Genomic DNA, 6344 nt, shown 5'->3' with positions numbered 1-6344 from the left:
AAAATTGCAAATTCTGTTAAGATGTCTTTTTCAAATGCTCTCTCAGGTTATACTATGAGTTTTTAGGTTCTGAAAAAGAAGTGAATTTGTGAGCTGAAGCCATTGGAACAGAATTAATAGTGGCAGCCTTAGTTAAGGCCTGGAGAAAGTTCTATGTAGTCCTATGTAGTTAGGTTAAACACCAAAGGGGAATTATTACCAATAGGTATTCTACAAACTAAAACAGCAAAGGAATTTACAAGAGAGGTTTTTAAGAAACCTAGACTTTAAGATTTTTAGTCTCTTGTTTTGGTTATCTGTTGATGTGTAACCTAGTTCCTGCCCCCTTGCAAGCTAGTGGCACAAAACACCACCGTTTTATTATGCTTCAGATTCTGGAAGTCAAGAAGTCAAGGGAAGCTTGCCTCTGCTTCACAATGTCTAGGACTTGAGCTGTAAACACCAGAAGGCCTGAAGTGACTCAACAGCTGGGGGCTGGAATCATCTCAAGGCTTACTCACTTATATGTCTAGAGGTTAATGCTAGCTGTCTACTGGGGCCTCCGTGGGGCTGTTGGCAGGAACATCACACGTGGTCTTTCCATGCGGTCTCCCTGCTTCCTCATAGCATGACAGCTGGGTTCTAAGAGGACCAGGTGGAAGCTGCAACCCTTTTTATGACCTAGCCTAGGAAGTCACGTGAGGTCACTTCTAGTCACAGTCTCACCCAGATTCAAGGGGAGGGAAGATAGACCTCATCACTCTCTGGAGGAGTATCTACTTCATATTGAAAGAGGAGCATGTGGGATGGGATATTTGCTGTGGCCATCTTTGGAAAATATAATAAGCCATACATTTCAATACCTTCCATCAACTTCCAGAGCTTAAAACCCTTCCACGATTTCTGATGACACTTATGATGAAGTTCAATATCCTAAGACGGCCTCATATAATCTGACTCCAGCCTCTCTTTGACCTCATCTCCTGTACTATCTACCTTGCTCTTTGAGCTCCTGCCACACCAGCCCCTTTGCTGTTCTTCACCACATCAAGCTCCTTCTCACTTGGGAAACAACAAGCGTGCCGTTCCCTCTGCCTGGTATACTCGTCCCCTCTTTATAATGTACCTTCCCAAGGGGGGGACTAAAGCAGGATTATTTTCTGTTTTGAACTTCTTAGCCCTGTTTCTGCAAATTCTCAGATTCACACATGTATGCCTTTCTTTGCTCACACCCTCTACCTCAGAGCCACTGACCCTGACAGAGGGGTGTAGAGAATGTTAGCACTGCAAAAAATGCAACCTCCTTTTTACCCTTCCTGTGTCTGAGCAGCAGGATGAAGGAAGTGAGGATCCCAGGCCCTGGCAGCCTTGATGTCACCAGATGCTGGCTGTCTGCTTCTGACATGGGAGATGACAAGTCCCACATTATTTTTGTTTTTGTTTTTTTCCCAGATGGGGCACTGCAAGTGGAACTCACATGTTCCTACCCCTGCAAGTAACTGCCTCATCCTAGCAGGGGCAAAGTGGCTTATGATATGGGAGTGAAGCCTTCAACTGAGGCCTCAGTTATCTCTTAGGGACACCTGGGGCCAGAGAGCAGGCCAATCACCTTTACACACGTTGAAGGCACTTTTCCTGGAACCAATATAGTTCCACTACTTTAAACATTTAAGTGCTTCCCTCAAGCAGCAACTTCAGTACTGACAATTTTATCTTCTCAAAAGAAACACTTTCTTATAATCCAGAAAAAAATTTATGGCAAACTTTTTCTGTAAAGGGCCAGATAGCAAATATTTTAGGCTTTGCAGGCCGTATATTCTCTGTCTCAGCTACTCAGTTCTGCTGCTGTAGCATGAAAGGAGCCATAGACAACATGTAAAAGAAGGGGTGTGGCCATGTTGCAATGAAACTTTATTTATGGAACTGAAATTTACATTTCATATCATTTTCATATGTCATGAACTATTCTTCTTTGGATTTTTTTCCAACCATTTAAAAAGTAAAAATCAATCTTATCTCATGAGCTGTACAAAAATAAGCAGTAGGGCCAGATTTGGCTCACTGGCCCTAGCAGTTTAACTCATTACTTTGGAATACTCAATTCTCTCCAACTTACAGTTTAAATCATTACGTCAAATGATTTGCCAGGCACAACCTGGCTTGATGATACTGTCTTTTCAGTTTTTATAACATGGCATCAGTCCTCTCTGCTTTGTTAATTATTACATATTCTTTGAATCTCAAATTTGGTAATTCTATTTTTAATTTTTTAAGGAACCTCCATACTGCTTTCCATGATGTCTGTGCCAATTTACATTCCCACCAACAGTGCAGAAGGGTTCCCTTTTCTCTACATCCTTGCCAGCACTTGTTACCTCTCATCTTCTTGATAATAGCCATTCTGACAGGTGTGAGGTGATATGTCATCAAATTTTGATTTGCATTTCCCTGGTGATTAGTGATGTTGGCACCTTTTTGTATACCTGCTGGCCTTCTGTACGTCTTCTTTGGAGAAATGCCTATTCAAGTCCTTTGTCCATTTTTAAATCATGCTATTTTTTAATTTGCTGTTGAATTGCTTGAGTTCTTTATATATTTTGGTTATTAACCTCCTAATAGATATACGGCCTATATGTTATATGGCAAATATTTTCTCCTCTTCTGTAGGTTGCCTTTTTATTTTGTTGATGGTTTCCTTTGCTGTGAAGACGCTTTTTAGTTTGATGTAGCTCCACTTGTATGTTTTTGCTTTTGTAGTCTGTGCTTTTGGTGTCAAATCCAAAAATTATTGCCAAGATTTATGTCAAGTTGCTTACTACCTGTGTTTTCTTCTAGGAGTTTTATGGTTGCAGGTCTTATGTTTTGGTTGATTTCGTGTATGGTGTGAGATAGTGGTCCAGTTTCATTCTTTAGCATGTGGCTATTTTTTAGCCTTAAAAAAGAAGGAAACCCTGCCATTTGCAACAACATGGATGGATCTGGAGGATGTTATGCTAACTGAAATAAGCCGAACACAGAAAGACAAATACTTTATAATCTCTCTTACATGCAGAATCTAAAATAATCAAACTCAAAGAAGCAGAGAGTGGAATGGTGATTGTTGGGGATTCCAGGAAGCGAGAAATGGGGAGGAGATGGTCAAAGGATACAAAGTTTCAGTTACATAAGATAAATAAGTTCTGGAGATCCACTATACAGTATGGTGCCTATAGCTAACATTACTATATTGTACACTTTACATTTGCTAAGAGGGTAGATATTTATGTTAAATGTTCTTACCACACACACACAAAATAATACAGAGAACAGGAGGAAACTTTGAGAGATGATTGATATGTCTACAGTTATGGTGGAGGTGATGGTTTCAAGTGAGTTTTATAAACCCACTGAGTTGTATAGATTAAATAGGTACAGCTTTTTAGCATGTCAGTCATACCTTAATAAAGTGGTTGAAAATCTCAATGTGAATTTCAGTTCTTAGAAAAGCCTTTCAAGAACCATAATTGGAATTAAAGTATGTTTTCTCATAGGTTCTTGTACTTTTGGGCACTTATTATTTGTATTTATGTCTTTATTTGTGAGATCAGGTAATTACACCTGATCTCCTACAAAACTGCAAGCATCAGGGGAAGAGAAACCATGGTCGTCCTTTTCACCACCCGTTGTATCCTAAGCTCTAGCAAAGTGCTTGACACATAGTGGGGACTCCATAAATGTTTGATGAATGAATGAGATATAGTTTCCTTTTATCTGTTCCTGCTCCTGCTTTGAAGCGAAGCAGGGCCTCTAAAAAATGGCACTTGAAAAGTCAGACTAACTGTGGAGGCAATAGGAGAATTTCTTGCTCAGGTCTTAAAATGAGGGCAGTTAGAACTGAACTCAGACCTCAAACATGGAGAAGAGTTTGAGTTGCAACAGAGAATCACTTCCCACATTCTGAAAGCTTGACCTCTGTTAATTAGGTCATTGTTGCTCCTAGCTCCCCCTATTTCATACTACTTACTGCAGTTGTAATTACACATTTATTTGTGTGATCATTTTATTATTGTCTTCCCTCCATGAATGGAGGGACTATGTACATTTTGTCTAAAAATTGTCAAAATAGGAAGACTTTTAAGACAAACACAGCACTGGGAAATTGCATTAGATCAGATAAATGAGCTGGAAAATGAGTCCATTAGGCACCTTTATTTGGAACACAGTTTTTGGTCAACTTTATTTTTCAGCTCTTAATTTTGTCTAGTTCTTACATTGTCAGGTTAATATAACTCTGACTGATGCTCTGACAGGTTTAAAATATGTTTAACGTATTGTTTTAGGATAATGCCAGAGAAAGGCTGAGAATTTATTCATTCATTCAATGAATATTGAGAAATGCAAGATTACAAAAATATGGTCCTTGCCTTAAAGAAGCACAATGTGGAATATGCATACCACTTCCCTTCCCTGTCCTTATCCCATCCTTGGCTTGCTCTTGATTCTGTAAATTGGCATTTGGTTTAGATCAAATCTGAATTAATCAAAGGAGCCCATGACCAACAAGAAAGTTTTCACTGGTTTCTGGCCCTCTCTCTTTTCCTGAGACGTTAGCATAAGTGAGGGGGGACTGTCGTGTCTTGGATCTTCCACAGACTGAGGATCCCCTTTCTCTGTCCCTGTGTGGAGTGAGACCCCAACAATAAGATTTGGCTGCAACTCTGTGTGAGGAATCTCCTGCCAGTGAAGGAAAGAAGTCTGAAGGGCACTGGATGGCGATTTGGAAACCTTGGTTTCATCCTGGCTCCTCCTCAAACGCACTACATAACCTTAGGCAAATAACTTTTCTCCTATAGGACTTTAATTTCCTATAAGAACAAGAAAATGAAAAATTAGACAAATGACTTGTGTTATTCAGGGCTCACGTTCTCACTTTCTACTTATCACTGTACTCCTGTAGTTGAGAAAGCACAATTATAAGATGCATTGTTCTTAGTTTACTAACCATCCTGTTTTGTTAAAATTAATTTTTCAGTGTCTCTAAGAAAACAAGTTCAACCCCTTTATTAGGTCTCTGGCTGAAAACAGATGAAGATTAACAGGCTTTATGGTGTGAAGTGGCAATTGAAATTTTTTCAGGAAGGGGAAGGCTTCACCTTGATCTCGAAGATCCTTTTGGGGGACTTCTCTTTGGATGAGCCCCAATCTGATAACAGGCAGAGGGAGAAGGCTTTTATAGTTCAGAACAGTTAACATTTATTGAGCATCTGTTAGACACCAGGCACAGACCTAATTGCTTTGTATGTATTACCCCCATTTAATCCTCTCCACAACAGTGTATCATTCAAACAGAAAATTGGAAGAGTTCTCTTCTAACAGGCCAGCAAGGAGCAGGATGCCTAACGTCAAGATGAAAGTGTTAAGGGAGCAAATTAAAAATGCGTTTTTATGAGTTCATGGCTCTGCAATGAAATACCAGTGTTTATTTTATTCACCAAAGGCTTTCTAGCAGTCTTTTTGGTCCAAAGCCACTAGTTATGTCATGTCACTGCAGCTTAAATCCCATGCTTAATTGAAAAGGATAATGGAGAGGAATGAGGTGAGCCTACTAAAGAGAAAAAGACCGGAACAAGTAGGTGAAGGGGAGTATGTGTTTGCTCTAGATTTATTAGCCCAGGGGATAGTTCATGTAGTTTTAAGTGAGAGAGTAGTTTGGAAGGGTAAATTGAGGAAAATTACTAGAAGGATTTATTCTATGATAAAGTTACTGTGTTTGTTTGCAGGAGACTCAGAAGCCAGATTATGAATGGTTGGAAGTGACAGATATAAGCAAATGTAGGAAGTGCTAGTAGGCAACAAGGGGAAGAGTTAAGATGTAGGTGGAGGCTGCTTCAGGATGAGGAAGGCCCAAGAATGTGTGTAGGAAGGGAGCAAGTAGTGGAGGGAAGGAGGGAGAAGGGAGAGAGCTCGAGAAAGGGATAATCAAACTCTCCCTTTAACTGTTCTACTTAGATCTCTCAAAGTTTCTACAAAATCAGTATTTCCCACTTTGTGGAAGAAAACAAGTTCAAACCCATTTTATTCTGAACACTAACTTTATCATAGAATAAAATGGTGCTGAACTTGTTTTCATTCTATCATAGGATAAAAACAATCCCCTCCCTTGTTTTACCCATCTCATTAAAAAGCATAACCCAGTTGTTTATACCTGAAACCTGGGAATCATTCTTGATTCCTTTCCTGACCCCCTACATTTATAAAACAAAATTTGTTGAGTCCCTATCATGTAGCACACTCTGTTCCACATTCTGGGTATCTCATGGAAGCTTCTCCCATTCCAGTGCAAGAAGTCGGACAGTGAAAAATATAAAAAACAAAATAACACAACA

The sequence above is a fragment of the Balaenoptera ricei genome, chromosome 3, assembly GCF_028023285.1.
Source record: "Balaenoptera ricei isolate mBalRic1 chromosome 3, mBalRic1.hap2, whole genome shotgun sequence".
NCBI classification, from domain to species: Eukaryota; Metazoa; Chordata; class Mammalia; order Artiodactyla; family Balaenopteridae; genus Balaenoptera; species Balaenoptera ricei.
Note: the sequence above shows the minus strand (reverse complement) of the source record.